Source organism: Polistes canadensis, unplaced genomic scaffold (genome assembly GCF_001313835.1).
Source record: "Polistes canadensis isolate GaletaPanama2010 unplaced genomic scaffold, ASM131383v1 scaffold_90, whole genome shotgun sequence".
Classification (NCBI taxonomy): Eukaryota; Metazoa; Arthropoda; class Insecta; order Hymenoptera; family Vespidae; genus Polistes; species Polistes canadensis.
Genome location: NW_014569637.1, coordinates 204,133 through 214,703, shown reverse-complemented (window position 1 = coordinate 214,703; position 10,571 = coordinate 204,133). Strand labels below are relative to the sequence as shown.

Genomic DNA, 10,571 nt, shown 5'->3' with positions numbered 1-10,571 from the left:
GAGAGAGAGAGAGAGAGAGAAAAAAAAAAGAGAGAAAGAGATAGATAGACTTAGCTGGATATATCGTGAAATCAACGACGTGGAAGCAGCGTGGAGTTGTATGATAGAGAAAGAAAAAATAGAAAGAGAGAAAGAGAGAGAAAGAATGTGTAAGAAGGAAAAGGGAATAAGGTGGGAGTAAGGTAGAAGGGTGGTTTTAGATAGGGGTAGGGAGAAAGAAAGAAAGAAAGAAAGAAAGAAAGGAAGAAAGCAAGAGAGTGAGTGAGAGAGAGGGAGGATTTAGAGAGAGATGGAATACTCAGTGGTGGATAGGGCGCAGGTGTGTCGAATAGTCCATCTCTCTCTTTCTAACGAGTATATGCGACTATGTGCGCGCGAAACCGAGTACCGTTGGGTAGAAGAAAGGGTGGCTGAGGGTGAGAGCGGGAGGTATTGGATAGGTAGTGGGGGTAAGAGTAAGAGGTGGAGGATGAAGAGGAAGAGGCAAACTGAGGGGAACAGTGTGGTGTATACACAGGTAGATGGTAGGTTGTACGCGAAGGGAAAGAGAGAGATAGAGAGAGAGAGAGAGGTGGTTGCCAGGGGTTGGAGGTGGAGGAATAGAGGAGGAAGAGGATGAGAGAGAGAGAGAGAGAGAGAGAGAGAGGAGGATGAGGTTGGTATGGAGGTGGTGGAGGAGGCAAGCTTGGTGCGTCAGAGCCTGCAGTGAGCCCGGCAGTGAGGCGAAACGTTGGGCTCCGCGCGGGAGTCTCGTGGCCGCCCGCTTTTCTTTCAGTCGGGGTGCCTTTTTCCATTACACCCGACCCCCTTCTTCTTCTTCTTCTTCTTCTTCTTCTTCTTCTTTTTCTTCTACTTCTTCTTCTTCTATTTCTATTTCTTCTATTTTTTCTTCTTCTGCTATTATCATTACATCTATTACTATCTCTGTCTCTTTCTAGTACAACAAGAATTCTTATTCTTCTTATTCTTCTTATTCTTATTTTTTCTTCTGCTATTAATACTATTACTATTGCTATTGCTACTATTATTATTAGTACTATTATTACTGTCACTTTGCTCGATCATAAAAAATAGAAAAAAAGATATATATAATAATAATAATAATCAGTGTCAACACACACTCATGACAATTATTCTTCTTTATTGCTAATATACTATTACTAATTGCTACTATTTACTATTTACTATTACTACGATCACACCAACCAGACGACGAAATTATTGCAACAACAACAAAAAAGAAAAAAACCAAGCAGAATCATAAGAACAACAGCAACAACAATAACAACTATTATCAACTACAACAAGAACAATAATCGTGACGAGGACTCGTAGGCATCAGCGTTCTCCCCAAGGCACGCACGCACGCACGCACGCATGCACGCATGCACGCACGCACGCACGCATACAAGCACGAATTTTTTCTTCTTAAATCTTTCTCTCTTTTTTTTATTCTTCTTCTAATTTCGCTAATTTTTTAATTAATTTCAACATGTATATCGAGATTTAACACGAATGTAAAGAGAGGAAACAAGAAAGATAGAAAGAGAGAGAGAGAGAGAGAGAAAGTGAATGTATGAAATGAGTGAATGATCACTATCGTCGATCATCTATCTATTTCACTCTCTCTCTCTCTCTCTCTCTCTCTCTCTCTCTCTCTCTCTCTCTCTCTTCTTTTCTCTTTATCTCTTTCCTTCTTTCTCTCTCATTTTCTATTTCTCTTATTCGTCTATCAATCTTTCTTTCTATTTCTTTCTCTCTTTCTCTTTCTTTTTCTCTCTGTCCTCTCCCGTTTTCGTAGTAACGGTGAAACAAACGTGTGCTTGTTACGGTTAGGCCGCGTTGACCTCGAGGACCGGTCGGAATACGATTTGAATCCTTTAAAAGTGTCGAAACGAGCGTAGACACGAAAGGGCTTCTTCTCTTCCCTTTTCATTTCATTTCATTTCATTTCATTTACACACATTTTCTTATTTTTCTTCCTCCTTCTCATCTATTGATAACCGAGAAGGAAGGAAATCATCGAGTTGGTTTTTTCCAAAGAAGAAGAAGAAAAGAAAGAGAGAGAGAAAACAAGAGAGAGAGAGAGAGAGAGAAAGAAAGAAAAAGGCGTGGAGGAAAAGAAATTAGATAAGTTTCTAATGTTAATAATATAATCGGTGATTAGAAATCATTTGGAAAGGAGGAAGGAAGGAAGGAAGGAAGGATCGTGTGCAGGTGACGGACCTTTTTTTCGTGAGAGGAGGAGTAGGAGGAGGTGGAGGTGGTGGTGTTGGAGGAGAAGAAGAAGAAGAAGAAGAAGAAGAAGAGGAGAAGGAGAAGAAGGAAGGAAGCATTGGAGGAGGTGGAGGTGGAGGTGGAGGTGGAGGTGGAGGTGGTGGTTGATGGTGAAAGAGGGGAATAGAGCTCGAAAGGGGTGAGGTAAAGGTGGGTGGGTGCATTCGGTGGTGCAGACGGCGTGCGGCGTCGTGTGTTGCCTCTCTTACCCCGCGATCTCTCTCACGCACCGCCAATGCGGCTGAGATCGCGCGATCCCATTGGCCGACATCGTGCCGTGGTGTCAGCGATGGGTACGTCCAGGTTCGACGCTCCTGCTTGACCAAGAACGTCCTGCGGAATCCCTCGCGTCGCGTCCTTCCATCCTTTGAAACGGTTTTTTTTTTTCAACTACTTATTAACTTTTTACGAACGTGGACCAAAAAGAAAATTTCTTAAGGAAAAAAAAGTGGATGGTTTTATGTATATATATATATATATATATATTCATAAATACATACATACGTTTATGTACGTGTATATATATGTGCATATGCATATCGTAATATTACCAGAGATAAACGGTGTGTGTGTGTGTGTGTGTTTGTGTTCAGTGTTGTCAATCATCTCGTCGTCTTCGTTCTTCCTTTCTTCTTTTCCTCCGTGTTCCGTGTTATATTACAACCGACAGGAATCTAATATTCTTTACGACTTAAAATGCATCCCTTTTCTTCTGCACCACCAACCGTAAGAAGAACTCAGCCCAAGGTCGTTGATACGACGTTCCAACGATGATTATCGCTAACGACTAGGATACCACTAGGACAACTTATCTCATGGTGTACCCTTTATATTGTCACGAATAAGTTTTCTTCCCCCCCCCCGCCCCCGTTTTCTTTTCTTTTTTTATTAAACATCAAAAAATAACGAACAGTTAGGGATCTTATTTAGATTTTCTTCTACTAATTTTTCCTCTTTTTCTCATTCTCGTTCAATTCTAGTTCTTCTTCTCCCGAGGTTGAATGTTTTTACGTGATATTTAACGTAACAGATCGTACGTCAAATTGTAGTTGCTTTTCTTCCATTTCCTTTCTTTTCTATTTTTTTGTTTCGTTTCGTTTTTTTCGTGAGATAACACGTGGCACATACTTTACCACGATTATATTTATTTTCTTCAAATTATTATCTCAATTTATTTTTCCCCATTAATCCCATATGTTTGTAACATATCTCACATCGTTATTTCGTCGATGTAAACCGTTAGAAGGCGACCTGTAGAGTTTGGATCGAGCGTTTGCCAAACACGCGGCTTCTCACCCTCTTGATAAGATCATCAATGGTTGTGGTCACTTCATTAGAAATTTTCTAAGTTCCTTTAAAGTTCAATCTATCTATCCAACTATCTATCTATCCAATTATCTATCTATCTATCTATCTATCTACATTGATTTATTCAAATAAAAAATCCGTCTTATTCATTTCCTCGTTCATCAACGAACGATCTAATCTTTCGCTCGTTCAAAAGGGGGTTCGAAGAGGATCACTGAAAAGGGGTGGTTGGTATGAATGCGAGATTAAGTGTGTCAGTGGGACGATAGCCGAGGTTTTAGTGAATGTAAACGCGTTTTCTCTGCGTGCTTGCGCTTGCTTGCTTGCTTGTTTGTTTGCTTGCTTGCTTGCTTGCCTGCGTGTCTTTCTTGTGTTTGTTTTATCTTTTTCTTTTTTCCAATTAATTTATTTCCAATTATTATCATGTTTTTTCTTTCTTTCTATTGTTTTTCCTCTGGGGTTAATTTTCTTTTTTTTTTAATTACACGAACGAACAAAAGGAGGAGTTTAAATAAATCGAATCCTTTTGCTACGAGTTATCACATTGAATTGTATTCATGTAAAAAAACAAGGAGAAAGATAATAGATGTAGAAGAGGGAGAGGGAGGGGTGGAGGGGTGATTGGAAAATCGGAAAATTTGTTTGTTCATCGTTCGTTCGTTCGTTCGTTCGTTCGTTCGTACGATAATTTCTACGAAATATTTGTTTTATTTTTTGGTGCTTAGTATCATACGAGAAGGTAGTTTATCTCGTGCCGGTTTTAAAATCTAAAGGATTACGTACGAAATCCTGGACTGTTGTTGTTGGTTTTTCGTTGCCGAGATAAAGAAGTTAAAAAAGAAAAAAAAAGAAAGGAAAATAAAGAAGAAGAAATAAGTAAAAAGATAGTAGAGTGCAGTGCGTATCAACAATTTACCTGTTTTCTCTCTTCTCCTCCCCTTGCCACGTCATGCATGACCGGTGAAAGTTCGCTTCAACGAGTGCATTGATCTACTGAAGTTAAGAGGTAAGAGAGAGAGAGAAAGAGAGAAAGAGTATACGTGTCTGATGTATGCGTGTGTATGTATGTGAGGAATATATGATTGAGATATCAAAGAAATATTAAATCAAACGAATTAGAAACGAAATGGGATTCGACGAGAACACTCTTGTTCATTGATTAATTTAAAAAAGAAATAAATTTTGGTTTTTTTGGTTTCGAATCTCGCACACGCCCAAATTAGAAATAAATTAATTAATTCAACGTAACGTGTCAGATCGATTAATTTATTAGTTATTTTATTATTAATACATTAATTATTCAATTATAACGCGCGAGAACGTTGTGAAATTTGGTTATATTATATCGTACGACGTATTATATAAAAATATATAAATAAATTAATTGAACGAAAAAATGTGCGTGAAAATGTGGATCATTGAATGATTAATTAATTTCTCAATTGTGCAATTGAGAGAAAAAAACAAAAACGAGTAATAAAATTTGTTCTATATAATCGTCGATTATTGTAATTTGTATTTGTTTTTTTTCACTTATCGTTTTATATATTTATTATTTGTCCTCTTATTTCCCTAATGTTTCATCATTTAACGTGTCTGTTTATACCTAGGTAACATTTTACCTAGCAAGAGAGTATATGTCATCATCAAAGTAATTTTATTCTCGTCGATCAGAGTTCTACGTCTCCCCCCCCCCCCCCCCCGTTTATGTCTCCCTTTTATTATTTCAATCTTCGTACGTAAGAGAGAGAGAGAGAGAGAGAGAGTAAAGAAAGGACTAGATTTGAAAATGAGAATTTGCACATTTGCAGTTGGTATATTATTATCGGTAAAACTCGTGTATATTGTATTTATCGTGTCATTAATCATGAGAAACTGTACGTGATAATGTTATAACGTTTGCAGTTTATAATGGAACCAAATTTCATCTTATTAATTCTCGATTATTTCGCTAAACTTATTTTGTTTTTGTTATGATATAAGAGAAAGAGTAAAGAAATAATAGATGAAAAAAATATACGAGATAAAAATACGCGTAACGTTTGGATATTCAAAATAAAAATAAAAAAGAAAACGAAAAGAATATTTTTTAAATTCTTGCCCTTTTTTATTTATTTATTATTTCTAATTTTTGTTTTTTTTAATACCTACGATATAAAAATCGTGAATTATCGAGAGAAACCCCCTCGTTTAGCGTTGACTTTATTTTTCCTCGGTGCGTTCCTCCTCGACAAAGGAGATCGATTTACGTCGACCCAGAACTATTTTTAATGCCGTAGTGAAACGGATTAATTTCGTGCGGTTTCTGTTCCGTAGTCGTAGGATTCCTTCTCTCGTCGTCGTCGTCGTCGTCGTCGTCAGGCTCCTTCCTTTTCGGGATAAGGTCTTGCACATTTAATGAAACGATTCAGCAAAGAAAGCTTTTCGTTTCAGCATGCATTTAAATTCGACCCGGGAGTCTCTTCTTTTAATAAATCTTTACAGTAAAATGAGAGAAAAAGATTTATTATTATTATTATTATTATTATTATTTTTTTTTTCTTTCTTTTCTTTTCTTCTTCTTTTTTTTTTCTTCTTTTTTATATTTTGTGCCCCGATTATTTATCACAGTGGATATATACGCGCGCGTTCAAAAAATAATACAAATTTATTCGATAATACAAATCATTTTAATATATTATTATTTAATATATTATTATTTAATATATTAATATATATCATTTGATATATTTTAATATATTTTAATATATTTTATATATTATAATAATACAAATTATTTTAATATATTTTATATATGTCATAAAATTAATATTTTTTCCTTCCTTTTGCTCGACGACTTATTGTTAATTACATTTTTATAATTATCCATACATTTTTATATTATCAGCAAATTTAAAACGAACAATATCTTTTGTTTAATTTTCTTCTTTACGCGGATAGATTTTGGGTGTTAAAGATACACGTAACCCAGATTTTGTATCGCGTACACACCCACGTATTCGTTCTTAACGAGATTAATCTGTTCTTTTGAATAAATCGTTGCGCCAAAGAGAGAGAGAGAGAGAGAGAGAGAGAGATTGATTCCTTTTTTTTTCCTTTTTTTATTTATTAGTTATGTATTTTTAAATGTTATATCAGGAAACTTTGTTGTGTACTCGATAAATTAGATAAAAATTTGTATCGTGGATACGTTTAACCTAAATTTATAACACCTACGTGTTTGTTCTTAACACTAAACCTATCTCATGCGTGATCAAATGTTCACATTCTGTAATTTTATAATAATACTATAATATGTAAAAAAATATATATCATTTATTTCTAAATAAAAGACAAAATTTTGTTCACCACACACACATTCAATTGAATTTTAATCATTAATTAAAAACCAATTAATTTATAATTGAAATTATATTTTATATTAAAATGATGTTGTTGTTGTTTTTTTTTTCATTAAACTGATCATTTGACTGCTTATGGTGGCAATGGTGGCAATGGATATTATACATGAAGGTTGGTTTAGTGTTAACAAGAATACCCAAATATTATAGGGGGATATTAGAGGGGTATTATATTATCGTGTCAATTTATAGTGATTTTCAAGATAAATCGATATCATACACACGTATTATACATACTCGTGCACATATACAAGTCGATAATCGTGGTTCTTTGCGTCGTTTGACACGAGCGCGAGTATTTAGTTTATATATAGAACGTGTGAACCTCGCACTATATAAACGGGGATGGATAACTTTACGGTCGATCTAATAATTTAGAAGCTGGTCAATTTGCGAAGGCTACTGGCTGCCATCTACGAAATTCAACTTTCCATTTTGTGATCGGTGTTTAAAGAGAATGACTAAAGATTTCGTGCTATAATAAATAAATAACACAAATAATATTAATTCATTGTGTTATATTGATTCACGTTAAAGAGATAGTACGATTGTTTTATTACAATTTTTACTTTTATTTTTAATTTCTTTATAGAAGAAAAATTGTTAATATTAAATTGTTAGGGTGGGTTAGAATATTTCTAATTTTTCAAGGATTATAATTTGTTAATAAGTAATAAAAATAATAATAATAATAATAGTTATTCTGAAATTGTTTTCTTCATCGTACAAAAGAATGTCTAACGAAAGTTTGTATATTTTTCTAATATCTCGGGAAAATGAAAATTAAAAATCAGGTTTCCTTTTTTTTTGTCTTTTTTTTTTTTTTCTTTATATATGGACGTATTAAATATTTCGTTGGAAATAGAATAGAATTATTTTTATGACGAGTAGAGACGTAACGTGCAGTATCTCCATCGTTAAGAATAAACAACACCTTTTATATTAAAATATTATATAAGAAATAATATGGAAGTTATATCGATTTATGCAAAAATTGGTTCGTGTTTAAAGGGCATTCTGATAACTCGAGAGTTCGCAAGGTGAACGTGCTTAATTCAGAAAATAATATTACGAGAAATTTAAATGAATTTTTCAAATTTATTCGAATATTTTCTAATCACCCCTATCGAGTTTATTGATAACAAAATTATTTTTCTTTGATAGAAAAAAAAAAAAAAAGAGTCTTTAGTGCGTTACATACACGTCACACATTACGCGCATTTTTATTACTCTTTCTTTTATTTTAATATTAACATTTTTCAACGCGATAAAACGAACTGTGTGTGTGTGTGTGTCTTGGTCATTAATAAAAAAGAGATTAAAATAAGCGCGTACATTTTCTTTTCTTTTTTCTTTCATTTTTCTTTTTCTTTTAATTTAGACCCAAAGGGGAAATCGCGTTATTTTTATTATTACGCTGCGTGTAATTGAATAGGTATGAAAAGCCAACAGGTTGTAACAAATTATTCCCCTTTACGGTTTCGTTAAAATCTTTATTATACCGTTAACGATTATCGCCGCGTGCTGCAACGGCATCGTGCGTTTTGGATACGATTTGCGAAAAAAAAAAAAAGAATAGCATTTTTTCTCTTTCTCCTCCCGTTTTTCTAACTTTCGTGTTATCAGCTACGATAAAATGCAAACGAGATGATATAAAACTAATAATCGTTTGCATCCCTTCTTCCTTACGTCTGAAGTAGCCAAACACGATAAGGATTCATTAAATAGGAAAAAAAATTATAATGATTCGTTGAAATTAAAGAAGAAAAAAAAAAAAAAGAACAAAGAAAATGAAAGATAAATTTTTCAACAATATAATAAAAACAACGAATATATTTGATACACGCATAAGTAAAGTACTCGATGAAAATAATATCGAATAAATTTAACGATATATTTTCAAATAAAATTAATGCATATCTCAAATGTATATCCGACAAAATTATATTCCCATACATTTTTCTTCCAAATTTCATTTATATTATTATTACTTTTTTTTTATTTATTTTTGTTTTATTATTATCAATATATAATATAATTCACATAACGAGAGTCACAATTTTTAGATTAATATCATATTACACGATACAATCTATCATAAATTCGTTTGTAATATTAATATTATTACCATGAAATTTAATATAAACTTTTCTATGAGATATTTATTTATTCGAATAGATAGATAGATAAAAAGAAAAAAAGAAAAGAAGAAAAAATAGAAAAAAATCATGTATAACATCGTTTAAAAGTGTCTTTAACAGATGGTATGGATTGTTAAATGAAGCCCACGTAAACACTTTACAAAAAGCTCTTACTTATTTTAGTAAATAAACATAGCACTCTCTCTCTCTCTCTCTCTCTCGGTCTGCAACGGGATCGATCGAGGTCAGTACGCGTAGAAACTCATGTCAGTAAGGTCGACGTTTCGACGATGATCGTTTTCAATCACTTTTACTAATATAAGGAAGCCCAGAAAAGACGACACGATATTTTAAGTCACGTTTGCCGCGTCCTCGGACCAAACAAATCTATCGTTAAAGTGAAAAAAAAAAAGGGTCGATGTAAAAAAGAAGGGTAGTTCGAAGGTCGAGAGGATAGGACGAACGGAGAATACATGTTACGTGTGTATGTGTATATGTGTATATCTGTGGTTGAATGTATATCTGCATTATTACGTGTATATGTATGCGTATGAATGTATAACTGCATTATTACGTGTGTATGTATACGTATGAATGTATATCTGCATTATTACGTCTGTATATGTATCTGCATATTTTTGTTTGTGTAAACATTTACGAATGTATGAGTAAATGGATGATCTCGTGTTTGCGTATATATGTGTGTGTATGAAGAAGACAACTAAAAGTATAATAAAAAAAAAAAAAGGACAAAAAAAAAGAAAGGAAAAATCATATTACCAAACAGCATTGGGATAATTTCTTTGAAAGAGCACAGAGAAAAACGCAGGTGACGTAAATCGAGACGGCGGCGTATCGGCGAGAAAAAGCTTCGAGGAAGCTAAAGGAGGAGGAGGAGAAGGAGAAGGAGAAGGAGGGGGAGGAGGAGGTGGTGGCGGAAGAGGAAAAGGAAGAGGAAGACGTAAAGTGGCGTAAAAGAAGGAAGAGAAGAAGAAGGTCGACTTGGGATGAACTTTTTCATAGAAGAATAAGGAGCAATAGCAATAGCAAAAGCAAAAGCAAAAGCAAAAGCGATAGCACCGGCAATAACGTCAGCTTGACGAATAAAAGGTGTTGGTGGACTAGGGGTGGCAGGAGGTGGGGACGGGGGAGAAGGTTGATGCGGGGGAGGTGGAGAAGAAGAAGAATAGGAAGGAGGAACACTTGGTGCGTGTTGTTATTTGTGGAGATATCGTCGATGAGATAGAAAATATGTTAAAGGGAGGATATAAAGGGCAGGGAATTATTCGATAGGAAACAAATATTATATTTATTATATAGTGCGTGATTAAAAAAATTTACACATAAATATATATCTATAAATATATATATATTTAGAATATATAAAATATATTCAAATATATATATACATATATATATATATATATATATATATATATATATA

At 33.8% G+C, this 10,571-nt stretch overlaps 2 long non-coding RNA genes across 4 annotated transcripts in view; both read left to right on the top strand.

The window, feature by feature from the left end:
* The first annotated feature begins 862 nt into the window (after positions 1–862).
* The window catches only part of LOC106787020, a 9,911-nt gene continuing 202 nt past the window's right edge, over positions 863–10,571 (top strand). The window contains exons 1-3 of one of the 3 annotated variants that reach the window (XR_001381730.1): positions 863–1,331; positions 4,311–4,591; positions 9,876–10,446. This is a non-coding gene — a long non-coding RNA (uncharacterized LOC106787020). Of the gene's footprint in view, positions 1,332–2,433; positions 2,740–4,310; positions 4,592–9,875; positions 10,447–10,571 lie in introns of those variants that run through there. The other 2 variants (XR_001381728.1, XR_001381729.1) reach the window with 2 other exon arrangements.
* On the top strand, positions 2,774–4,298 carry LOC106787022. Its single transcript, XR_001381732.1, has 3 exons — positions 2,774–2,787; positions 3,782–3,812; positions 4,086–4,298. It is a non-coding gene; the product is annotated as an uncharacterized LOC106787022 (long non-coding RNA).